Below are 27,377 nucleotides of genomic sequence, written 5' to 3' on the forward strand. Positions count from 1 at the left end.
TTTATGCTCAGGTTAAAGTTTCTCGCCCCACAGTCCAACACAAGAAAAAATTGAAAGGTACAGCTGGTGGAGGGCCGTTTGAGCAACAGAATAATAATCATTATATTTATAATTAATAGGAAGACCGCTAAATCTAAATCAGCGCGTTTTCTCTTTAGAAGGTGTGTCAAATGGGACACGATTTTGATCGATCGAAAGTGAAAAAAATAGTATTTTCCCTAGAGACCGTACATGCATTATGCGTGCACAAAGTTGTTTTTTTAACTGAGAACAAAAATGGCCCTGTCATGTTTAGCACCTTATATTACAATTTAAACTATTTCCTGAACGTTTGCTGGAAGTTATTCTGTACTTGTACTTAGACATCTTTTTTAATCAGCCATGGCATTAATGTTTTCAGGTGGATTGTTCCATAATAATTTGCCTCTCTGTATTTCACTGAGAATCCTTTGGCTGTTAATCTATGTATACGTGTATGTTGTGCACAGTTAATTTTGTATCTCAGCATAAATATTATTTTTTCTTTTATTTTTAGCATACATTGCCATACACAAAAAGAACAGAAAATTATAAATTAACTGCAATAAAAAATTGACTACAATATTAGAATAAAATTTTATATTAGATGCTGATCAGGTATATTTGTGATAATTATGTAAAGTCTTTTTTTGTGAAATAATCTTGAAAAATAGCAGGTAATGTTCCAAAGAAGGATAAAAGTGTAATGAGATCTACATGTAATGATTGAATAAAAATGTTTTGGCTTTTCAAAAACTGAGAATTGTCTAAAATAAAAAGGCAGAGCTGTCATTAGGGGCCGTAACCCATAACACCTGTTACAGCTGAGCTCACTTGATGTTACAGGTGATCAAAATGGAAAGCTGAAGGTGGTAATTTAAATTTTTGGGACCTGTATTGGGTGAATCTTCATTTGCTAGGGCTGTTTCAAAACGTAATGACAGCCCTGAAAAGGGATGGTTATATCTCTGTAGAGCAATCCTTGGATTTTTTTTTTTTTTTACACCAGCATACTTGCCCTCTTTGGGTCACAGAAGATTGCTAGCATTGGGGGTTTACCTGTACTGTGTATTTATTAATTGTGATTGAGTACTTTTAAGTTTTATAATATGTATACGCATAATCAGTTCTTGTTTTGCCAAAAAATGCTTTCCAAAATATGGGTTTTCTTATTTACGATGTCAGCTAGAGCCAAAAATTGGCACATCATGCTTGTTAGTTTCAGCCGGTGAGAAATTTGGTACATCAAGTACAAACTTGTCCAGTTTTCAATTCCAAACCTTTGTCAAATTCATGGTTGCATGATTGATGCATGCACAGCAAAACATTAATTTTTGACATTGTTTCATTTTCTTCAACAAAAGACCAATTTACATAACTTAAAAAAAGGGTAAGAAAATACATGTAACTTAAAAATAATATACATTTCCTTTCTTTAAGTTCCATCATGAGGTCACATAGTATTACATCTTTCTGATTGTTGAGTGTTGGATTTTCTTTTGTACATGTATCAAATTCATCCATGAATTGGCTCACAGGAGGCAATGACTATGATCGATAAGAGTGCAGTCAGACCCTTCAAAGTATTATTGTACACTGTAGCATTCCATCAACACTGTAGCCAGTTTCAAATAGTAAGTTGTTCGTAATTAAATTTTTATACCATCTGGAATATTAAGATAAAAAGAACTGCTGGTAAATGAAATTATAAGCACCACTTTATGGACAGCTCATTATTACAGACAGTTTTCTTTGTCCACAGAGAACCCAAACAGTGTATTAGCTAAGAAATAATAATTTAGATGTACATGTAGTAACACTGTATTAGCTTATAAGATAGTTATCTTGAGGTGTAACTGTCGCATCCGACTCGCCTGACAAGCAAGCATTTGACACTGGCAATGTTAACGATCTCTGATTCAAATCCCTTGTAAAACGAATCATAAAGAAACAGGAACACAGGTTCTTACATCTTATGTTATTAGCTACTACAGCATAAATGTATCTTAGAATTATTCCATTGGCTAATACAGCATTTGAGTTCACTGTGTCCAGTCTTTGGGCCGTAGAAAAAGGGGACTGCTCTACAATGTACAATGTAGCTGTAAGCAAAGTACCAAAGCTTTTTAGAAAAATCCACTTTTCAGCATAAAACAACCAAATCTGGCTATTTAATTAATGCAAAATCAGGTGAAAAAGTCAGCAAAAGGCGATTTGTAGGTTTTTTGATTAAGGGATAGGTAGCATGATGGTCATGGACCGCTTGCATGTGTATATCCAACAGTGTTTATTTACTGTGCAATATCAGGGCTGTCAAAAGTTTTTAAGTAGCAGGCTCATAATAAAATAATAGTAGGCGGCTTTGGAACTCGCACCAAAGGATTTTGTTAGAGTCTCAGTAATGTCCCAGACCTTCCACGACATTGCACCGTTCTAATGTTTCACAGATCTAATTACTGTTTAAATATGCATTCAATGTGATTCAAACCTGGGAAAAACCTTACAGGAGTTTAAAGTTTGGAGTAAACTTTTAGTCTTCATGAAATTTTAGTTGGATCATGTTGATGAATGCAGTTGTGTAGGATATGCAGTTTCCTATTTTGATCTTCTGTCAGAATTATGAGAGAACTCTCAAATACAGATCTGTATATCATTCAAACATTATAGTTTCATTGTAATTATCATTTGCTTCTTTTCCTATAAACTTCTCATCAGGTCTACATTTTGCATGAATTTAATGTGATATATATTTGAAGCGGTTGTTGGTTTACAGTGAAGTATTTTTCACTTTGTTTTTTTTATATGAAGTTGAGTTTCTTCTTAGTTGTTGGCTAAGGCAGTGTTGAATTAGTGACATGCTAACATACTTTATTGTTCATTTCTCTTCAGAAAAGATTGATTGATCCTGAATCAAACAAAGTGCAGCTTCACAAACAAGATTTTTGAAGAACAAATGTGTATTCAAGCAAAGTATATGTCCCTGACAGTGTCAATAAAATTTATTAATGGAAAGATCTGGGTTTTTACTCCATTGTAGCACTTTTGACTACTCATCACTTTTCTAACCTATATAGTAAAAAGATCATATAGTATAATCAGTATTTTTTCCAACTAACATATTTGCAATCAAAGTTCTCTTCTTTTATATATAGTATTGCCCTAATTCTAAAAATTTCATTATCTTATTCAGATCAAGCACAGTAACCATTGAAAAGAAAAAAAGAAAAAAAAAACCTGCTCGGTCATAGACGGCTTTAAAGTTTTGATATTAAAATTGCAATGAAAAGAACATGAATGCAGACACTACGGTTCATTTAGCTCATGTTCAAGCTTTTTTTATAAATTAGAAAGTCTTGCTGGAGAAGACATAATTTTGCTTTATCTTTTCGGTAAAAAAAGTAATAAAATAACTTCCGGGTGTCTAAGCAATTTCAAAGGACCCATAGTGTCTTATTTCTCCGCTGCATAGAGCTGTGAACAAAGGCCGTTCTTTCTAGTGACCCGGCTTTCATCAAAAATATTGTTGTCCTTCGTGATCGTGAAGAGTGCAAAGTTGAATCCGGTAAACCGGCCAAAACGCGAGCATCGCAGGGAACGAATCCCATAGGAATAGGTGAAAAAGGATAATAAAAAGTCTAGGCTATTCTAAAAATATCCGTATATGCATTTGCAACTCATATTAAGCCGCAATTTCACTTCTTTCCACTAGAATAAACAAACGATGGATGTATTGCCGCCATTTTGAATTTGGCAATGTCACGTGGTCGCGCGTCGACCAATCAGACAATTTTCGCCGGTGAAGTTTTTGACTGCAAATACTATTCTGCTCATGCGTTAATAAAACCACGCTTTTCTCCTTCTTGTGATCGCTCTTGCGTGAAAATGATGCAGATCGCTTCGCTTCCCGAAGATATTCCTTAAAAAACAAACTCGGTGATCGAATGATAAAACAATCATTGAACTCGGTTATCGCAAAATATCGTGATTTGTCAGTGTCTCGCAGATCAATCATTTGCCGAAGCCGAATTCGCCTCAGCCTTCGGCTTCGGCAAATAATTAATTTGCTCGCCAATGACAAATCACAATATTTTGCTCAACCTCGTCCAATAATTGCTAAACATTATTCAGGTCATTTTTGGAATTGGTGTTAACGATGTATTAATTATTAAAAAATGCTCATTAAGATGCAAGTGTTTGATCTGAGATCAAAACCCATAAAATTTTCATCTGAGTGTTCATTGGGTATCAAGATTCATGCATGTGACCCAAATATGCCTCATTTATTAGCTATTGCCCTCATGAATAATTAATGAATTCGAGAATGCCCTAATCAAACTAGTATTCAGTTAAAACCTCAACTAAAACCTCAGCTATTTGCCTTACAATATGCATTACCCTAGACTACATTCAAAATGTTATTATTAAATGTCTCTGCTAGTAGAATCCGTTAGTTCCATTGAATATTTCAAGCTCTCCCTTTTTCTTGTTTATGGATACTATTAAATGCCATTTATGCCTCCGTTTATGGTTTTCGCAAGGAATCAATCTTCAGGAGCATTTCCGTCCCATACAGGCAAAGCTACAGCAATTGTGATCGCTATGGCATCGCGCTCCGGCAGGGAGACATGAAGCGATGAGTATCTTGCTTGATCTAAATGGCATATCAAAGAAGCCAGTGACCTCATTATCATCTCTCGCATTCAGCTCTTCTTCAATTTCCTGACGATGAATAAAGTCGACAAAGCGAGCCGTCACCAGGAACAGACAAACCGACACCACAGATATCGCGAACAGAAGCTTCATCGTATTAGCTGTTGAGCAAACGTTTGGGCGAAATTCATCAAGATACGTTGCATATCTGTCAAATAAACTTCTCGTAAAAGATACAAGAATAGGGTGACCTTAAGGATATATGTTATACTACTGTCTTCACGCGCTTTTTAGTGTAGTCTCAAAACACACGCATGAGCAAAGCGTAACTGAATGAAACGTAAATAAGCAAAACAGGCGCGACTCATAGGTAAGAAAAAGTCTAGACTGCAAAACAGTCGGTTTTTTTCTCAAAATCGGTTTAGGGTAGCTAAAGAGTCTCACACGCGCGATGTGCGCGAGCCTCACACGCCCGTCTCTCCCCAGTCTCGCTCTCCGTTTTCAGCCTCGCCCCAGACCTTTCTTTTGACTGTTCGCGCGTGCTTGAATACGCAAAAATAGTAGCCTTCCACGCAGACGTTCTTAGGGTTTCGTCAGGCGTTCCTGACAAAAACGCGTAAAGAAGCCCTAAGAACGTCTGCGTGGTAGGCTACAAAAATAGGGACTGTTTTGAAGTCTAGAAAAAAATCAATCAATCAATCAATAAGATTTAGTGTCTATTTATACTATAGGTTTGCTAAAATTGGCAGGGTCGCTGCGACTGCGCATGACACAGTAGACACAGTAGACAATAAGAACTAGACTTGCTCACAAGTCGAGCATTTTTTTTAGGTCTGGAAAAAAATGTTCGTTTATTTTGGGGGTAGTTATTGGCAATTTAGGCCGAGTAGGTTCCTAATTAGATTCTTAATTTCTATGAAGGAGATATACAGTTGTTGACTAGCAGAAAAATAAGGAAACTTGAGTTTGGTCCTGAAATATACAATATTTTTAGTATTCACGACGGTACATCGCAAACCTCTTTAATGCAAGCTCTATAAAGAGAATTACAATCTGTACTCTTTATAAATCCCCTTTGTTTTATGAATTACAAGAATTCTTCTATTTGTAATTACAGTTTGGTGCTGGTTTGGTACAGTATTTTCTAGTAATATCCTGGCAATCTCGAAGTCAAACTCCTTGGTTAAAATGTTCATCTTAATTTACCTGTAACCCGCCAGTTTATTGAAAGTTGCCCAAAGGGGCGCAGTTATGATCATCAAGAGGGTACCATATGCACAGGCAAACATTTCTCGTGCTACTCATTCATTACCAACTGAATTCAACACTGTAAAATGAAAAGAGCCAAATCGACCCCAAAGGCCAAATCGGCCCCAATTTCTCGAGGGCCGATTTGGAATGCTGGGCCGTTTTGGACAGAAAGAGTCAAAACAATTCTAGATGGTACCAATTCGGCCCATCTAATTTCTGAATCGGCTACACTAAAAGCTACTTTGGCACTTCCTCTCAATTTGGCCCTTCCGATAGCCAAATTAAAATTCCGATTTGGCCCCAACAAGGTCTACTCGGAGCGACCGCCTTTTGCCGTCAAAAGGGGCGCAAGAAGACCGCGGTGTTCGGTTGAAGTAACCATACGTCTGACACAATCCAAAGTACGGTCCGTTTAGTCGAGTAAGGAACTAAGATAACTTTAACGTAGACCTAAAACCGTGACGACAGTCAGAGACTGTAAGGTAAATCATGGTTTCGAGCGAACCTTTGCCTCGAGCGAAGGTGCAAATCGGAAACAAAACTACACTCACGCTCCCGAATGTTCTGCACGTGATTTCAATATCGATAACATTACATGATGCGTCACGCAAGCTAAACGCTGGGAGGGCGTTACAGTACAATATCCCTCGGTATTGATAGCAAACAAAGACCCAGCCATCATGTACACATATTTTCTGATTCATAAGTAAAAGGTTTTTAAAATTTCGAACGCCTGCCACGCAGGCTAAAAATGACACGACGTGTAAACAATCGAAAACATAGTTTGGAAACAATACACAACTGGTCAGCGGGCTTTCCCTATGCACATGCCCTTTGGTGTCGTCCTTTTGGCGTCCATTTGAAAGTACTGCAACGGTTGCGAACATGCCAGTTTGTTTGGGGATCAGGAATCTTGTATTATACTTCTCGACAGCATCAAAGGACATTCAAGGTGTTGTTACTAATTATTTTCGAACTATGCGCCGTCGTTGATCCATCACGTCGCTCTTGAAGTTCGTCGTGAAGAATCGGAGACAGAAGCCTCGTGAGGCGCAACGGTTTTCAAGATGAACTGCACAAATATAACAAACGCTCTCCAAGAATCAAGACTTTGCTGGAAAAAGCCGATAGTAAGACCAGGTAAGCCGCCCTGATTCGCTCTCTTTCTGCCAAATGCAAAAGACTGAGCTATTTTAACCACGTTTGATGAAACAGAATTCAGGTCACTCAAGTCCACCTTGTCGGATATGGTAGGCGGAATGGTGCAAAATTCAACGAATCAAAATCACTACCAACATCAACAACCAATCTGCAGTTCAACATTTTTTTTCTACAACAACAATAAAATCCGTCCAACTTCAACGATTAATATAATAATCAACATTCGAAATATGCCTAATTCAACAACCAGAGAACTGAATCAACATCAACGAAAATTCCTCTTTTCTTCAACGACGATTTGCCTCACAACCAACATCGGACATCGACTTCAACAACAAACACGTTCAACAATTTGGGGACGAACGACTGGCTATGGTCGAGGGAGGTTGGGATCCAGAAATTCTAATCAAGGGGCATGTTGGGAAATAGAGGCACGAGGAAACAAACATGGCGGCCGGAGCTACCAACCAAATGCAAAGTATCGGGTGGAACTTCTTTTTTACAGATTTGGATCAGTTAGTCTTAGATTATGAGCAATTGTAGCCTGGGGTAACGGCGGTTGTGGGGTAAAAGGGGAAAGATGGAAGCGAAAAAGGGAGAGAGCTGAAGGAGAGAAATGCCTGACACAGATGCTTTTACTGGAGCCTTCCACCCCCACACAGCATGATTCGATACCATACAATCAAAATCACTTCCGGTCATTGGGTTGTCAGCTTCAAAAAGCGCGCCTAAAATAAATCTCACCTTACTGTCTGGCCGAGCTCCGGTGCTTGTGTTGCTACGATTTCGCTTTCTTCTGAAACCTCCAATGAGGAGTTTTCGAATACTGGCAATGGAAAACCTGCCGTTTTTGAGGAGTTACAACATGTTTTAGGAATTGTGCTAGTGTAAGATCGTCAACACTCTGTTTGTAAATAAACGTGTGCCCGGAAAATTGTAAATTGCCCTGGTAAATTGCCTTTGTTACACAGTTACAACAGGCGCTCATTAATAAGCAGGTTCCTGAGAGGCTGGTAGCTAAAAAGCTGATGTAGATCAGGCCGAGAATCGTCCGAGGGAAAATCGATTTTTTTTTCTTTAGGTTTGCTGGTTATCCCTCGTCTTCTTGGACGGTTGAAAGGAGCTGCAAGAATAAATAGGAAGGTGCGATGGTGAAACACCTATGCCTAGAAAATTATCAAGCAGCAGCAAATTCCACCACTTCACAGACAGCTTGTGAAAGCTGTTACAAGTTCAGTTAAGAAAGAAGTGAGAGCCCATAGCAAAGGTCAATCGCGTTGGCGAAATATGATGGCGCCCGCTTGAGCTTAAGACATTTCAAAAGTGAAAAAAAAAATTGGAGGAGGAAGCGAACGAATTCCAATCACGTACGATATTGTAACCGCCACAAGCAAAGTCAAGCTAAAGCCTTGGTGCTGTCGGTAGCCTGCGTAGCAGGCGCTAGGGAATAAATGGACGCAGGCGGTGCTGTGGGCTATTCTCAAGACATGGCTACCTCGCTCTAATTTTATTTACAGTATAAACAATACCCGGCTTTTAACGGCAGCATGTTATAAATCAGATCTTAGATATCTGAAGCACTGATATCGTCTTCTTTGTCCCGGTCTTGTGAAACCAATACTCCGACAATACTTCTACGTTTTGGTAGAAGCCGGGTATATGAGGCTTTTCCATACTCCGAGAACATCTTTCCTTTTAACTACGTAAACACAATTCTTCCTCGGGTTTTATTTTTATTCCAGGAAAGAACTTGAGAGCACCCTCTACAGCCTTTTTGAATTCCTCTCTGTGTCTCTGTCCGTAAAAGTACCACATGAAGGGGGCCAAGAATGTTTTGTCTTTTTACAGTCGGTCGAGATGACAGCTGGAGATGACGACCCAAAAGAGCTCCTTTGCGCAGTTTGGCCAGCAAAAACATTATTCAATTCAGGTACAGAACTCGAAGCCGCCGAATGAATTAAATTTCTAGTACTGGATACAAGATTTAGCACTAACTCCTCTCGGACACATCGCCTGATTCTCTCCTCGTCATCCGCCATGTTTGTTCCCTAGAATTTCTGGGTCCCAACCTCCCTCGACCATAGCCAGTCGTTCGTCCCCAAATTGTTGAACGTGTTTTGTTGTTGAAGTCGATGTCCGATGTTGGTTGTGAGGTAAATCGTCGTTGAAGAAAAGAGGAATTTTTTGTTGATGTTAATTTTCTCTAGTTGTTGAATTAGGCATACTTCGAATGTTGATTATTATATTAATCGTTGAAGTTGGACGGATTTTATTGTTGATGTAGAAAAAAAATGCTGAACTGCAGATTGGTTGTTGATGTTGGTAGTGATTTTGATTCGTTGAATTTTGCACCATTCCGCCTACCATAGTCGGAAGGCTTTGAAGAACGGGTCATTAGAAGCTTTTAATTTTATTATCTAATGATAAGGAAATGATTATATAAGTGACCCTGTATTCTGTAGTTAAGCCAGTGGAGGAGTTAAAAAGCACTTCTTTCATCCCCTCACTGTCCCCTATTTAAAACAGGGAGAATGATAAACATATCTAATGAAAAAACCTTAAAGCCATTTCAACTAAAGAAGATGGTAAGGATGGTGTCGTCTGGTTATACATTTACACTGTAGATTTCAGTACTTGTTCTGTTTTAAGTAAGGTTTACCTTACCAATGTATTATTTCTCTTGTCTGATAAATAAGTGCAAAATAGATGCACTAAAAATAGAGAAATTTAAAACCCTTTTAACCCTAAGATCAAAATTTGAATGCTCATTTGTTGCCCCAATTCATTTCCTACAGAAGTAGTGGAAAGAAGTTGATAAAATATCAAGCAAATTGTGTGATCATGTCCATAATTCTCATGAACACTCTGTTTTACAAAGCATTGATATTACAAGGAGAAATTTGATGCTGATCTCTCTTAAGGCTTAAAGGGTTGAAAGAATAATGTTAATTATAATAATAAAGTTATGCATAAAATTAGGAAATAGAATTTTAGGTTGCAGAATAGGCCATTTTACAGTTATGGATGGAAGTGAGGGTGAGGGTGACCTTGTTTTGATACAAACCTTCTTTGCTTTGTTATGGAAATTGTTCTTGAAAAATACTAGTAAGCATAAGAATAACTTGATTTACATAATAAAGCAAGAAGGTTTGTATCAAAACAAGGTCACCCTCAGCCTCGCTTCCATCCATAACTGTAAAATGGCCTATTCTGCAGGTGTGATTGAGGTAAGAGGGTCTGTCAGTCAATTTGCTCCCACAATTATTACTCAGAACTGTGTGTAAATAAACTTGGTGCTCCAAGTCAACCAGTTTTAATTTAATAACATTTCTCCTATGGCAGAAATAGAAAGGCGGGCATCCTTTTGGTAGTGAACAAGGTTCTGCGGCATTGATCGGAGTGCTAAGAGGACTTAGGGAGGAATTTATCACTATTGTAGAGGTAGGTGTTTTGGGAATACAATGTTTTTCCTGATATTGTGATACAAAATGCCACAAGAGTGCTACAAACTCAACTGTACATTGAACCCTAAATGCTTGGGAAGCCCAGATACAAGTGGAAGTCAGACAAAATTGAGATGCAATTTAGCTTTTGTTATGAAGGTATCCCTTGGGGGCCATTCCCCTCACCAGACTACACCAAATCTCACAGAATAATAATGGCTACATAATACTTAATAAATTTTGATTTACAGCTGCAAAATTTCTTGATTGGTGAGACATACATGTACTAAAATAATCTCCTTGTATCAGGACATGCACACTGTAATTACCTCCTCAATGATGTGTGAATGTATTAGACATAATTATGCTGTCATTTTTTTTCCCATAACATAAAGGAAGCATAATTTCAACAAACTATAATTTATACAGTATACTATACATGCATACCTGAAAACTGGAAAGAAGTAATTAAACCAACATTTTTTTGCCAATAGTATTGTTATGACAATACTGACTTTTTATGTGTACGCACTGTTTGTCGTGTTTTGATTATTGTTTTTATCATTTCTAAAATTACAACATTTGTTTTTATTGCAGAGGGATGCAGATGTTGACAGGAAAATTCAGGATTTTGTTGTGACAAAGGGAGGCATTATTTGCCAGTTTCCTCAGAGGAAGATTGATTCAGTGATAATATTGCTTGGGTGTTTTTATGTATTTAATGTATCATCCACCCAATGCGAAGCCATCTTGACTTTTCTAGATCAGGCATTGCTTGAAAGTGGACTGGGGTAGACACTTGTCAATGTTTCCTCCGTTTTTTAATGACTTGGCAAATACCTCAGTTCCTGCTGAATGTTAATTCAGGACAACCTCACAAGATGTAGCCAAATTGTCAAAAAATTTTTCAGGGAAGTTTTCTTTCACTCTTATAGACCAAGATTTGGCAAGATTTTTTAAACATAATATCTGTGGAATAAAATATAGTTTAAAGGTCAAATGAACAAAAATTTCGACATTTTTTATTTTAGTTCAATTCTAGTGAAATGTGTTTAATATGAACCAAATAAACATACTAGGAAGTTTCAGCTCAATTGAAGCAAGTATCTCCGAGATATTCGCAATTAAAAATTGCTGTTTTTTGGCCCTTATCTTCGTAGAGCGGTCGGAAAAATTGTCGGAAAAAACAGCTTGTGACGTCAATGTTGGTCAGGTGAAAAAAGCGGGAATTTTCGAGTCGACTTGGCGCAGAAGTGGTTTGTGCGGCCATAAACCTGGAAAGAACAGGCAATTTGTCTTCAAAAGTTGCAAGCTGTGGTCATAACCTTCTTATTATTTAATTTTCTCGAAGAATACATGATAGTAAAACGGACTTTAACGACATTTACTAATTTCCTTGAGTTGTACTGGAAATATGCGTAAAGTAAATCCGATTTTTTTCAAGATGCATTCACAAAATGTGTTCATATAAGCAGCTGATATAAGGAAGTTCCTGGATATATAAGGTCCGGAGCTCCACCGTGGACACAAAAACAAAATATCTTTGTATAACCTAGCTACCTAAAGATCTTAAAAGCAAAAGATCATTTGCAAGCTTCGCAGCCAAGCCATGATTCCGACTACTTTGCTAGATTAACTATTTTTTTTTAGTAATGACTGGTCCATGCGAGGGTCTTCATTCAAGCAAATTATGATCAATTATGAAAAATGATCGAAGTAGTCTTTTCTTCTCGACTAAGCTTGCTGGCCTAAAGTTCCGAGGAAGTTTTAAGCGCTCAAGTTCGATTTTAAAAAGCCTTTTGCTAAAATATTGAGAAGTGTCAATTTCATAGAAAACATTCTCTTAATTGTCTTAAAGGGGAATTACGGTTGTTTTTTGGGTGAAATGATTTTGATTTGGGAAGGCAATAAATTAGGTTAGAAAAGTTACACACATAAACCAGCTGCTAATGGGATCAGAATCACCTTGTTGTGGTGGTGGACTATCGATTAAATAGTCGACTAAATAGAGAACACGGTTATTTTTCTTTTGGGGGTAAGACAAAGTTGATTTAGGAAGGAAATAAATTTGGTTAGAAAAGGTATACATATAAACCAGTGAGTCCGCTAATGGGATCAGAATCACCTTGTTGTGGTGGTGGACTATCTGGTATTTGTCTACCATACTCACTTCATATTTTAATTTTGAACAACCCCCAAATCCAATATTTTTCAATGTTTTCAAAATTTTAAATATCTCCCCCTTAATTTTTATGAGCTCGACTACTAATACGTAACATTACCAACCTGAAATGCTGGAAGAACCCTCTTAGCAGTGATCGCGTTGGTGGCAAGAAAACAACTAAAATTAATTTTTAGTGGGTGAGCGATTTTTATAAAGCACGGGGTGTGATTGACAAGTTCGATCCCGTGTTAAAAAGTTACAAATTCGTGCGTCGTCACGTAGAATGCACTCCAATCAACCAATATGACCAGTTCTTCTCACCATAGTTAATAGAGGGAATGGTTATGAAACCCGACAAAGTTCTTTGTTGTATGTTTTTGTTCTCTTTTTTGGCCTTGACCCTGCACAAAACACAATAGTTGTTTACTTCGTACTGAGGAACTAACCAATAGAAACGTGCTGGTTACGTAATTCATGCATAACGTATGAACGCAAAACAAAAGATTGTGCAGGGTCGTGGACCTTCTAACATAAATCTTGGCATCTTTGTTTGCTCCTTTGACGTTTGCCGGGCTTCATAACCAGTCACCTCCATTAACTATGTTCTCACTCTGGATGTTTGTTCAAATTTATTCATGAACATGAAAACGAAGATAAAATAAATCAATGAAAATTAATTTAAACGCATTTGTTTTAGTTTGTTTGTTTGTTTGTTTTTTGCAATGATGTAACCTGTGTAGCACGTGTTTCTGTGCGGTTTAGGACCAAAGAACGAGGAACGACAGTCAAAGACCAAGCGAAAAATGGCGTATTAAAATAGCGGAGAGGGAGTGGGGTTAGAGGGAGGATTAGGGTTAGGGTTAGGGTTTTTCTTTTTTTTTTTGGCTCTCGTTTTATTTCTCTCGCAGTCAAAACCGAAAGTCCCCTTCCTCGATCTTTCTTTGCTCCGAAACCAAACGGAAATACTGTGAAACCTTTATGAAGCGGACACCCTCGGGGAATGCTGTAGTGTCCGCTTTGTTTGTTTTTTGCAATGATGTAACCTGTGTAGCACGTGTTTCTGTGCGGTTTAGGACCAAAGAACGAGGAACGACAGTCAAAGACCAAGCGAAAAATGGCGTATTAAAATAGCGGGGAGGGAGTGGGGTTAGAGGGAGGATTAGGGTTAGGGTTAGGGTTTTTCTTTTTTTTTTTGGCTCTCGTTTTATTTCTCTCGCAGTCAAAACCGAAAGTCCCCTTCCTCGATCTTTCTTTGCTCCGAAACCAAACGGAAATACTGTGAAACCTTTATTAAGCGGACACCCTCGGGGAATGCTGTAGTGTCCGCTTAATACAGGGTGTCCGCCTAATACAGGTTTCAATAGATAACGTCATAAGAGACGTCAAATGTTAATTCAAATGAATAGTAAAAAAGTTAAAAATACTCCTAGAGACTTTCATGATATACGTTTGCATTAATTTCTTTATCAAAGTGGACCAATTGATCATAGTAGCATAAACATAGATTGCAATTCAAATTTGAAGAAATCAGATGAGTGAAACGAGTACTGGGAAACTAATCAAATAAGTTCGTCAAGTCACGTTTTTTAATGTAAAAATCGAAAAAGTTCTGGGTGGCAATTCGAGGTATTCTTTCGCATTTCCGGTGTCTGAAATGTTGGGTGGTGGAATTTGATCACAAGTGTCCGTTTAATACAGGTTGGTAACGATAGAAATGACTATTTGAGGTACGTTTTAGGTGTCCGCGTCCGCTTAATAGAGGTGTCCACTCAATAAAGGTTTCATTTAAAGCAAATAAGGGAAATAATTTTAGGATCTTCGGCTACTGTCCGCTTAATAGAGGATGTCCGCTTAATACGGTGTCCACTTAAAACAGGTTTCACTGTACTTGCTACGCAGGCTACACATGATGGTGACCACGCTGGAAACCGATCATTCCACACATGTTCACATTGGTCTCGATGTTCACTTGTATGGAGTTCCATCCCCGCCAAAAATCAAAGTAGATCACAACATTCAACTTGAGAGTGTAATATTTGACTTGACAAAGATCAATGTTCATTCAACTTTGCAGTTCAATTTTGTAGTTCTTAACGTAATCGTCAAAACTTTAGACTTCAACTTTATAAGTGAGAGTTCAACATTAAACTATGTCCATCAACATTCAGTTCACTAATCAACATTGCTCTCGATACATGCGCCTTTCGCGAAAGATGAACTTTGAATCACCAAGTTGGTTGTTGAGTTACCAAAGGCGTACCAATCCTGCCGTAAATCGAAGTTGAGACTTCACCTTCGAGTCGAGAGTTCAACATCAAATGTTACGAATCAACATGCAACTTCGGCAATTAACATTGGCCTTGACCATATTGGTCCCTTTTTTGGCAAAACCGTTAACTTTCTACGCCAACATAAACAATGTTGCGTTGTACTGCGTACTATTTCCGATAAAAATGCAGGACTTTGTAAAGGGTGGAACAGCGGACGGCGGAAAATAATAAATAAATAAATTTATAAGATAGATGAATAATTAAGACAAGTTGATAAATATATAAGTAATTAAAATGTTAAAAATATAAATAGCAATTATCACATCTGATATGACAGACTAGCCAGCTGTGTGGTTCCCTCGGATGTCAGTTCCAACTCGTGGCCGAGGAAAAAAGATTTGCAGTCTCTGTCGTCTCAGTTTGCCAAATTCTTTTGCTGTAAGGTCCGTGTACCTATGTCGAAGAAAATCATGGACAAGAGAAGCTACGCTGATGTATTATTTGGCCATAATATTTTTGTTTGGCGCCGCTTATGTCTATTGCCTTAGATTTCTTCCCGGTCAACTGACCCCGATAAAAAAGAAACACAAAGAAAAAGTTAAAACTAGTTGGAAAAGCGGGCTCGGCTTCTCGCCTAGATTCAGGTCTTTTGAAGGGGGGGTGAGATCGGAGGAGGGAACCAAAAAAAGTAGGCATTTGGGCATGGCTCAATCTGAGAACAATTGGCAGGGCATGGCTCGGTGAACCCCTGAAGGAGATCATACTCCAAAACGATGTTAGTAACGGCATTTGTGTAAATTTTTATTCACGCACAACCCTAAGAGAAACCTTTATGAGTAAAAATATTGGCTTTCCTTCCTACCAAAATCGGCAATTTACATTCCCAAGTGAGACGACAAGCATTTCCGTCATATTGATATGGGAGTCCCACCCAACATCACTCCAAGCGAACTCACCAAAACATGGCGGCTTCGAAATAGCTTTATAAGCGATCATACAGTAAAATACACAAATCAGACACAAGATTAGTCATTTTTGTTTCGATACTTTTCAAAAGACAAACTTTAAGACATATTTTTCATATTTTTCTTTCACCCATGCATGCAACATACCGCTCGTGCTCCGCGAAGAATATTCCAACTCTGGGAAAATTTGATCATGATGACACGTTTGATACTCCGGCTGTATAAAGATGCTGGAAGAACAAGACCTACGATTATTAGTTGACGAAACCGGTTTTTTTGGTTAAGAGGTGAGGAATATCTGATAAATTCAGTTTTACATTGAATAAAAAAGCTCCAATATGTCAATGTTTGTACGGGAAAAGGTGTTAGTAAAAATTCTTTCCCGTTAATTTTCAACAAAGAAGATAACAGAGCATTCAAAGAAAGATGAGTAAACAGGGCTTGCACAAGGTGTTCAGCAGGCTGGCCATGAGAGACAGAAATTCTTCCTAAAGATAAACACGTGAATTTTTTAATTAAGTATAAACAAAACCTGCTGTGCAGATTGTCTAGTTAGTTTGAAGAAATTAAAGTTCTCGAAGTGTGATGCCCACGAGTGTCCCGATTGGCCCCGGGAACTCTTTCTCTCGCATCGTGGCTCGATCCTTGAAATTAGATGAAAAATGAATAAATAAACAAATAACTAAACAAATATGCACACTTTGAACGTTGAGACTTAATAAGTTAACCTTTTAAAGTTCAGCCAACTTTTTTTTAGCTCTGTCCGCTTACCCCTCTTCAAAAGACCTGAATCTAGGCAATAAGCCGAGCCTGCTCTTACATGTTATTGTTCACTTTTTCCACTGCCGCTCTTTTTTTTTAGCTCCGCTATAAAATTCGCATCTGCTCGGTGATCCTAGGGCAAATTGGATCTTTTTAAAAGTTACAAGGGCTTCAATATCATTTTCCCGATTGATTGACCTAGAAGCAATAGTACCATCCCTCCCATAGCAAGTGCTGAATTGTTACGCGAACGCGGTCGCTAAGCTTGAATATTCACGTCGCGTATTATACCTGGTAGTTTGCGGTCATATCGAAGCGTAAAGGTCAACAGTGGTTGTTGATGAGCGAGCAATTATTGTGCAGTTGCGATGGGTTTTGTGGAGCCAGCGAGCAAGAAGCAGGAGCACACGTTACCTGCAGATTAGCCGATGACAATTTCGAGCGGATTCGTCGATTATTCTCGAATTTATAGCGCTTCGTGTGAAGGCCCGTAGAGATGGTCCGTTTGTTTTGTAGCCAGCCTTTAATTCTTCTTTAGTAGATAGTGCCTACAATTGCAAAACTCAACAAAATGCCACTTAAACCGGCCAGGAAAGACAAGGATACGTTCAGTTGAAGGTATCTTAGCTTTGTTTTGTTATATTTTGACTTTTGGACTATTTTAGTTCATGGGAGTTTCGACGACTCATCGCATTAATTTGTCCATGTGAATATAAATATATTCATTCAGTGACACATACTACGTATGGGCCGCCTGTGGTTTAAATCAGTAGAGAATTGGCGAGGGCGGACATATTCTCCTACAGTAGCAGAAACTGATTCTATACTATAGTGAAATGCTCGAATACCCTTCCTAGTAGGAATAAAAATAAATTTTACACGCCGGGGCACTCCCTTCTAATCAGTATATTTGCCTTGCAGATATTTGCCGCCCCTAACGCGGGTATACCATAAAATTTCGATATATGCCCCCCCGGGGGTCTTGTACTTGGAAATTGCCCTCAAATACAAAGTAAAACAAAGCAAAAACGGTAAATTTTCTTCCAACTATAAGGCTAGCCCGATCGATTTTGAAACACAAATTTCCCTCTCTATATATGTCTCTCCGAATATAAGCCCCTCCAAAAATAAGCTCCTCAAAATAGGCCTTTGAAAAATATAAGACCCGGGACTTATTTTCGGAATTTTACGGTAGTTAAGATATTGCCTATTTTGGTCGGGAATCGGGTATGGTTTTTGTGGGAATACGGGAGTGTATGAACGTGTTTGTCGTTTCAATTCCAAATGAATAAGCAAGAAAGAGTAATATGCGAATTCGAAGTGGATTTTAAGAAATCTTTTTTGCTGGCGTTCTAATCTAAGTAATAATGACATAATTTCTGCCTCCGCCATGTCTGACGACGGGTGTGGAAAATCACTTTTTTGGTCTGAAATAGGATCAGGATTTGGACAACCGTGCGGCACAGCCCCACCACAAAGAATACCCCCCGGGTTTTAAGTGGGTGATCAAAGAAAGAAGAAAGCAAGGGATGCCGGCATCCGAGCACGTACCTAGTCACATGGGCAGTGTTAGTAAATAGCATAATATTCATCCCTGGGTATTGTTATTCATGACATTATAATTACGTATGGGGAATCAATCTGACCTGGAACAAGCCCATGACAGACTGAATTGAATATACTAGGTAATCTGGAACCCGACTGACTTGCTGTGGAGGGCGGGTGGGTCGCCAATCACCTTTGTGTCGGACAAAGTGAAGTGAATGGGACAAATGCGTGCCAGTGTTTCCTTTTATATATACTCATTTGCATATCATTAATTAATCCCCAGGGATGATATTTACAATTCAGATGGAACGTGAATAGGTAGCTCGTCCGTGGGTAACAAAGAGTCGTGGTTTTCATACTTTTCAGTTCTATTAAATGGAAAACTAAAACTGCGTTGAGCCATACTTTTGAAGTAGTATATTAAAAACGAGTGCGTGGGTTTCATCAAGGGCACCAAACGCCAAGAAACAGATGAAAGCACGACAGCTGAGCACGAGGCCGCAGGCCGAGTGCTTTTATTGTTTCAAGGTGTTTGGAGAACCCCTGATGAAACCCGAAGCACGAGTTTTTGAGATGAAACCAAACAAAACAATAAAAAAAATATGCCATTTGCTATTGTCCTCCCCAAATGAAAGAACAATAATTTATGCAGCGATTCAATCTTGCCATACTACGCAACATTATTTCAACATGCATGATTAATTGTTTTGGTATAGTTGGTGTCTGACCATGAGTGAAGATGGAGAGGCAAGATTTAGGGAGCCAAAAACGGTTTACAAAGAACGCGAGTTAGTCGAAAACGTCATTCCCTCGTCAACCAAAAATAAGAACAAAAAAGCGGTAACAATTTCTGGCGAATGGCAAATTTCTCTGTCAGTTCAGTAGCTCCCGTTTTAGACAGGAAGGCTATTTAAAGGCCATGATTTACACAAGGTCGCACAGCTTTCTACCAGCATTAAAGAAATGGATGTAGTAACCTTGAATTGCTAGCTTAGCAAGTTTGTAATGAAGGTGGCCAAGAGGTCGGGGGGAGATATCCACCGAATTCCGTTTATGGAATAGTTTGTGGTATCCGACGCTATCAAGGTTAATAACATCAAATAATAGTCAGGTCATTTTTGGAATTGTTGTTAACGATGTATTAATTATTGAAAAATGCTCATTAAAATGCAAGTGTTTGATCTGAGATCAAAACCATGTTTGATCTCACATCAAAACCGCATAAGATTTTCATCTGAGTGTTCACAGGGTATCAAGGTTCATGTATGTGACCCAAATATGCCTCATTTATTGGCTATTACACCATGAATAATTAATGAGTTCGAGAATGCCCTAATCAAACGAGTATTCAGTTAAAAACTCAACTAAAACCTCAGCTGCTTGCCTTACAATATGCATTACTCTCGACTACATTCAAAATGATACTATTAAATGTCTCTGTTACTAGAATCATAAGTTCCCTTGAATATTTCTAGCTCTCCCTTTTTCTTGTTTATGGATTCTATTAAATGCCATTTATGCCTCCCTTTATGGTTTTCGCAAGGAATCAATCTTCACAGTTGGTTACCGCCAACGCAGCGAGTTACCATACAGGTATAGCTACAGCAATCGCTATCTCTGCGGCATCGCGCCCCGCTAGGGAGACATGAAGCGATGTGTATCTTGCTTGAGGATCTAGAGGGCATATCAAAGAATCCATTGACCTCATTATCATCTCTCGTATTCAGGTCTTCTACAATTTCCTGACGGTGAATAAAGTGCACAAAGCGAGCCGTCACCAGAAACAGACAAACTGACACCAGAGATATCGCGAACAGAAGCTTCATCGTATAAGCTGTTGAGCAAAAAATTCATCAATATACGTTGCATATCTGTCAAATAGACTTCTCGTATTAAAATATACAAGAATAGGGTGACCTCAAGGATATAAAATATACTGCTGTCTTCACGTGCTTTTTAGTGTAGTCTCAAAACACACGCATGAGCAAAGCGTAACTTAATGAAACGTAAATAAGCAAAACAGGTGTGAATCAGGTAAGAAAAAGTCTAGACTGCAAAACAGTTGTTTTTTTTTTTTCTCAATCGGTTTAGCGTAGCTCAAGAGCCTCACACGCACGAAGCGCGCGAGCCTCACACGCCCGTCGCTCCCCAGTCTCGCTCTCCGTTTTCAGCCTCGCCCCAGACCTTTCGTTTGACTGTTCTCGAGTGCTTGAATACGTAAAAATAGTAGCCTCCCACGCAAACGTTCTTAGGGGTTCGTCAGGCGGCAAAAACGCGTGACGAACCCCTAAGAACGTCTGCACAGGAGGCCACAAAATTAGGGACTGTTTTGCAGTCTAGAAAAAATCAATCAATCGATAAGATTTAGTTTCTATTTATCCTATAGGTTTGCTAAAATTGGCAGGGTCACTGCGACATCGCATGACGCGAATTACAGTAGACACTAGACACAGTAGACACAGTAGACAATAAGAACCTACATTTTTTTAGGTCTGGCAAAAAATGTTCGTTTGTTTTGGGGGTAGTTATTGGCAATTTAGGCTGAGTACGATCCTAATTAGGTTCTTAATTTCTATGAAGGAGATATACAGTTGTTGACTAGCAGAAAAATAAGGAACCTTGAGTTTGGTCCTCAAATATACGTATTTATTCACAACGGTACATTGCAAACCCTTTTAATGCAAGCTCCATAAAGAGAATTACAATCTGTACTCTTTATGAACCTATTTTCGTTTTAAGAATTACAGTAATACTTCTATTTGTAATTACAGGTTGGTACAGTATTTTCTTGTAATATCAATAATTGGCAATCTCGAAGTCAAAATCCTTGGTTCAAATGTTTATCTGAATTTACCTTTAATCCGCCAGTTTATTAACAGTTGCCCAAAGGGGCGCAGTTATGATCATCACGAGGGTACGATATGCACAGGCAAACATATCTCGTGCTAATCATTCCTTACCAACTGAATTTAAAGTGTAGACGCAGAAGCAAGATTATGGTAATTGGTCAACAATACTTTAATCACAAGATCAGTTTCAGATTTTACATTATTTCACTGGAATGTCTAACTTTTCATCCATCGCAAAATCTACCAAAAACTGATCATGCCTTTACTGCCTTCACTGAGAGACATTCCAGTCCTATATGTTTTTTTCATATTTTCAAGATGTTGGAGAAAAGATGATAACAAAGCTTAGCAAATTTAAACTCCTCATGACAATCAACCCTGAAACGTTACGATATGCCCGGGGGGGGATTCAGCATATCAAAGAGGTGGGGATGCTCGTCGTCTCGCTTAGGGGTGTAAATTTCGGATTTTGGTCTCACTTAGGGTGTTCTGGGCAAAACGCCATCATATTTAGCCGTGAAGGTCTCGTTTAGGGTTGCACGCGAAAAAATATGAAAATATATATTTGATATGTATATATTTTTAATGCGTTTTATTTACTCCATTCATATAATCCAAGTTTTCTCATTTGTCTGTGTTTTAACATGGACTCTTTTAGGGGTCAAGAAAAGCTTGGGCCACACCGAGATCGGTCTCCTTTAGGTCTTAAATTCAAAATTTCCGACGAGCACCCCACCCCTTTTTTATATGGGGAGTCCCCCCCGGGACTATATGCTGCCCTCAAAAGCGCATATAAACAGCAAGGGTTTTACTAGTCTGCCAACAGACGTTTTCTTTTTGGGGGTTGTTTTCGACGAATTTGCAAACATAGGGGGTGAGAACGAGCGCGAAGAGCGATATGAAAAAGAGAGAAAGACAAAAAGAAACGAAACGATCTCCCATTTTGTCAATAAATCCCTCGCGATTTTCATTGTCATACCGCGCGCTCGATGATCTCCATAAAAAGAGAATAAAGGTCTATGAACAGGCTAGAGTTTCACAGAGACGCACTACTTACGTTTTGAGGAATAGATCCAAAGCAAAATATGTAGTTAAGAAAGTGGCGCCCTTTATCTCATCTTTTTATCATCATTTCAAACGATCGATTTTGAAAAACCTTTTACTAAAATGTAGAGAAGTGTCAATTAAATAGAAAACTGTCTCTTAAGAGGGCATTACGGTTGTTTTTTGGGTGAAATGATGTTGATTTGGGAAGGAAATAAATTGGGGTAGAAAAGGTACACATAAACCAGTTAGTCTGCTAATGGGATCAGAATCACCTTGCTGTGGTGGTGGACTATATGGTATTTGCCTGCTAATTACTCACTTCATATTTTAATTTTTAACAAAACCCCAAATCCAATCTTTTCCAATGTTTCCAAAATTTTAAGCATCTCCCCCATAATTTTTATAAGCACGACTACTAATACGTAACATTACTAACCTGAAATGCTAGAAGAACCTTCTTAGCAGTGATCGAGTTGGTGGCAAGCAAAACAAATTAATTTTTAGTGAGTGATTTTTATAAAGCACGGGATGTGATTGACAAGTTTGATCCTGTGTTAAAGAGTTACAAATTCGTGCGTCGTCACGTAGAATGCACTCCAATCAACCAATATGACCGGTTCTTGCCACAATTCATGGATGTTTGTTTAACTTTGTTCATGAACAAGAAAACGAAGATAAAATAAATCAATGAAAATTAATTTTAAACGCATTTGTTTTAGATTGCTTTCTTGTTTTTTGCACATGATGTAGCCTGCGCAGAAAGTGTTTCTGTACGATTTAGGACCAAAGAATGACTAACGACAGGCAAAGACCGCGCGGAAAATGGCGCAAGTAAAAGACGGGGGGAGGGTGGGGCTAGAGGGAGGATTAGGGTTAGGGTTAAAGTTTTTTTTTGGCTCTCGTTTCATTTCTTGCGCGGTAAAAACCAAAAGTCCCCTTCCTCGGTCTTTCTTTGCTCCGAAACCAAACGGAAACGCTTGCTACGCAGGCTACATATGATGGTGACCGTTGGAAACCGAAGGCTAAGAGACTTCGTCAGATCATTCCACTCATTGTTCGGTCCACGTTGGTCTCGTTGTTCACTCGTGCTGGGAATAGACGCACAAGTCCTATGCGCATTTGCTTGAAATTGTTAAGACAATCTTATAAATTGAATTTCTATTAAATGAAAAGCCCTAAGTTTCAATCAAGCCTCCAACTCCCTCCCCCTTCTAATAAGCCCCCAGCCCAAAAGTAGTGAAAGAAAATAAACCCCAGACTAGAGGGCGAAATAGATTGATATAGATAAGATTATTATCCCTAATTATTTTAAAATAAAAAGATTCGAACTTTGGAAGGAAAAGTCGGAAACATAATAAAGCAAAACCGTGGTGACGAGCAATATATTTACGAAATAAATGCCTGAGTAACCCAGTTATGCAGAATTTCGATTCCAATCTCTGAAGCTACGGTAAAACGGGTAGAAAAAGGGGGAAGGGAATTGCTTTGCAGCATTGCTGAAAAAAAATGTTGAAAGGCGATGTTGTTTGACTGACAACTCACGTTCAAACGTGTCTTGCAACAAATCAGGTTGTTGCAAGTTGAGTGAATACTGACCTCTGATTGGATAAAATTACGCAGAAGTCACGTCATACACGGGTTTTACGTCACTTGCTGCAAAACAAGTTTGCCTTATTCCTGAGTTTGTGCAGCATGTACAGATATCGTTGCAAAAAGTAGAACTACTCGCTGTTCCGCAACAACTTTTTATAACCTGCAACAACCTGACTGTTGCAAGCCAGGTTTGATTCGTGGGTAATAAAACGCTCAAGTAGTTTAAGGCCTGGGTCTAATAGGTTTACCTGTGGAAAATGATTTATTGGCTATAACTTAGGCACAGATTATGGAGCTGAGTCACAATTTGGCACACATAAAGAATTAATCGTCCTTAACATCTTTAAGCATAAATATTGTGTCAATAAGTCACGTGATACATCACGTGATTATTTTGCTAAAAATCTTATTTAATATTTGACCAATTGGTGGCGGATTTAAGAAAAAAATTGTTTCATTCATATTAAATATTTCTAACACTTCACATTTACAGCCTGACATTTGGAATGACCGTCCACTGCACTTCAATAAAAAATTATGAGGGTAAACATCATCTTAAACGCCCAAAATTTAATCTTTAATTATTTAACTCCAAACGTAGAAAGCTAGGTATGTTTATCTTCTATCAGAAACGCAAATTTATTTATCCGAACAAAGTAAATTCGACACCAATTCACCAATTATCTTCATTTTCAACTTTTGATCACGTGAAAGATCACGTGACCATAACTAAACGTTAAGGCACAAGAAGTCCTCAAGATTTACTTTTGGGGAAAATTTCATTTTGTTCTTGGTCTCCTAGCGAGAGATATTGCCAATCAATCATATGCTCAGAACACACCTTTGACCCAGGCCTTAAACCCCTTCAGCCTAGGTCGGTCCGTATTGGGAGAAACTGTGCCCTCGGTCTGAGTACCCAAGACCTCGGGCACAGTTTCTCCCAATACGGACCTCCCAGCCGGTGAATAACATTTTTATTTTTTTTTTCCTACTGAGATTTAAAAGTTTCAGGAAAATTTTACTTCAGCCTCCAACCTATGTGTGTTGAAGAAGGGCGCGTTCGTGTTGATGTTATTCAAAGCGCGTGATCGATTGCAAACCAAAACAAAACATTACAACATGATTTTTAACTTGTACTTTATATTATCACAATTAAGCTCTCTTTAGAATAAAGAAAGGTTTTTTTTGTCTTGGTAGACAATTCATAATCTGAGTGTCACAGAAGGATAAAAGAATTGACGAACTTAAAAGCCACGGCAAAGAAAATACAGCAAAGATTTTCTTCGGCTAATATTTATAAGATTAATTCAATCGAGCGGGATAATTATAAAGACTGCACAAAGGCTTTATAAAAAGAGCTAATTACACATACCAATCTTAGGGTTTTGAAGTGAATTCGAATAAAAGAAGGCGATTAGGGTAACTAAACAATTATATAAACAAAGAAATAAAAACGGCGAAAACTGACTGCTGGAAAAGTTGTTCGTGTTGTTTATTCAAGATTGAAAGTCAAATGTAATCGTTGACAACAACCTTTTCTGAAAAGCAGAAAACTAGCAAGCCAAAATTCAATGAAAAACGGCAGAATCTAGATTCAGACAGCATAAATGGAGAACAAACCTACAAACAGAGGAAAAATTGTCGAGTAAACGGTGCATAAGAGCAAGATTGCAGTACTTACAGCGTAGGTTAAATTAAAAAGCTAGTGAAGCGACATCAAGAGCCGCCTGTTTTGCTTTACGTTAGCGGTTTTCCTGGCTGACTTGCTTGATTCTCCCTTCAGATGTTTTGTCTGAATAACAAAATTCACTTTTCCCTAGCTAACGCTAATAATAGCGCAAGTTTTAAAAGAAAAATGGTTAAAAATCACCGGTTTTGCTCATTCACAAACAACAAACAAACTTGTGACTGAAGCTGCTATAACGATTCCGCCCGGGTAAGCGGGCAAGCCAACCTTTATCCGCCCTGGGCAAGATCGTAAAAAACCGCCCGCTCTCGGAACCAATCAGATTGCAGGATTTGGAGGATTCCGCCCTCTCGCAAGCTTAGACAAAAAAATAAAACCACTTATTAGCCTTCCTGTGTGATATGCTCGCGATGTTATTCTGAGTTAAGTCACAAGATGTTTCGAAGATATTTATACAATTTGTCAGTAGTATGTATTAAAGCTTATTAAGTATCAAGCCTTCCTATGATAGTGCCTATTAAACAACCTAGGCGTGTGTAACGTGCATTATCTATTCTGATTGCTTAGTGTAACTGTACCAGGAATCTCAGCCCTCTCTAACCTAAATTTAGACTGGTTTATTATTTGGAACAGTCCGGAAATTGAGTCTTGCTGTACATGCAGATGATGAAAGAGAAAAAATCAGTTGAAACCTCAACTAAAATACTTAACGTATTTAATAACTACAAACTCGCTATTTGCCTTACAATATGCATTACTCCAGACTACTTTCAAAATGTTATTGTTAAATGTCTCTGTTAGTAGAATCAGTAGTTCCATTGAATATTTCAAGCTCTCGCTTTTTCATTTTTATGAATACTATTAAATGGCATTTATGCCTCCGTTTATGGTTTTCACAACGAATCAATCTTGACGGTTGGTAACAGGCATAAACGACTTATCATACAGGTCCAGCTACAGCATTGGGTATCTCTTACACATCGCGCTCCGCCTTTGAGACATGAAGCGATGTAGAGTAATGCATATTGTAAGGCAAACAGCTGAGGTTTTAGTTGAGTTTTTAACTGAATACTCGTTTGATTAGGGCATTCTCGAACTCATTAATTATTCATGAGTGTAATAGCCAATAAATGAGGCATATTTGGCTCACATGCATGAGCCTTGATACTCAGCGAATACTCAGATGAAAATCTTATGCGGTTTTGATGTGAGATCAAACATGGTTTTGATCTCAGATCAAACACTTGCATTTTAATGAGCATTTTTCAATAATTAATACATCGTTAACAACAATTCCAAAAATGACCTGGCTATTATTTGATGTTATTAACCTTGATAGCGTTGGACACCACAAACTATTCCATAAACGGTATTCGGTGGATATCTGCCCCCGACTTCTTAGCCACCTTCATTACAAACTTGCTAAGCTAGCAATTCAAGGTTACTACATCCATTTCTTTAATGCTGGTAGAAAGCTGTGCGACCTGTGTAAATCATGGCCTTTAAAGAGCCTTCCTGTCTAAAACGGGAGCTACTGAACTGACAGGGAAATTTGCCATTCGCCAAAAATTGTTACGGTAACCGCTTTTTTGTTCTTATATTTGGTTGACGAGGGAATGGCTTTTTCGACTCACTCGCGTTCTTTGTAAACCGTTTTTGGCTCCCTAAATCTTGCCTCTCCATCTTCTCTCATGGTCAGACACCAACTACACCAAACAATTAATCATGCATGTTGAAGTAATGTTACGTAGTATGGCAGGATTGTACCGCCACCGAAATGATCCCCACCATCGAAATGATCCCCGCCATCGAAATGATCCCCAATCACCACCGAAATGATCCCCACCACCGAAATGATCCCCGGAATATCGGGAATGGAATTAAGGGGACTAGAAAACTGGACAACAATTTAGTGCGTGGTTTTTATTTATTTATATTGCATCTTTTTACGGTGTGCAATTTACCTTTT

At 38.4% G+C, this 27,377-nt stretch overlaps 3 long non-coding RNA genes across 3 annotated transcripts; 1 reads left to right on the top strand and 2 right to left on the bottom strand.

Annotated features, from left to right (window-relative positions):
* Positions 1–4,279: 4,279 nt before the first annotated feature.
* LOC140928384 (uncharacterized) lies at positions 4,280–12,995 on the bottom strand. Its single transcript, XR_012164641.1, has 2 exons — positions 12,810–12,995; positions 4,280–4,829 (listed from the first exon to the last, which is right to left on the bottom strand). It is a non-coding gene; the product is annotated as an uncharacterized lncRNA (long non-coding RNA).
* On the top strand, positions 6,797–11,422 carry LOC140928383 (uncharacterized). The gene is made up of 3 exons (XR_012164640.1): positions 6,797–7,059; positions 10,423–10,521; positions 11,121–11,422. It is a non-coding gene; the product is annotated as an uncharacterized lncRNA (long non-coding RNA).
* A 6,505-nt stretch (positions 12,996–19,500) lies between the features above and the next one.
* On the bottom strand, positions 19,501–22,627 carry LOC140928386 (uncharacterized). The gene is made up of 2 exons (XR_012164643.1): positions 22,565–22,627; positions 19,501–20,066 (listed from the first exon to the last, which is right to left on the bottom strand). It is a non-coding gene; the product is annotated as an uncharacterized lncRNA (long non-coding RNA).
* Between the last annotated feature and the right edge of the window lie 4,750 nt (positions 22,628–27,377).

Source organism: Porites lutea, chromosome 2, assembly GCF_958299795.1.
Source record: "Porites lutea chromosome 2, jaPorLute2.1, whole genome shotgun sequence".
NCBI classification, from domain to species: domain Eukaryota; kingdom Metazoa; phylum Cnidaria; class Anthozoa; order Scleractinia; family Poritidae; genus Porites; species Porites lutea.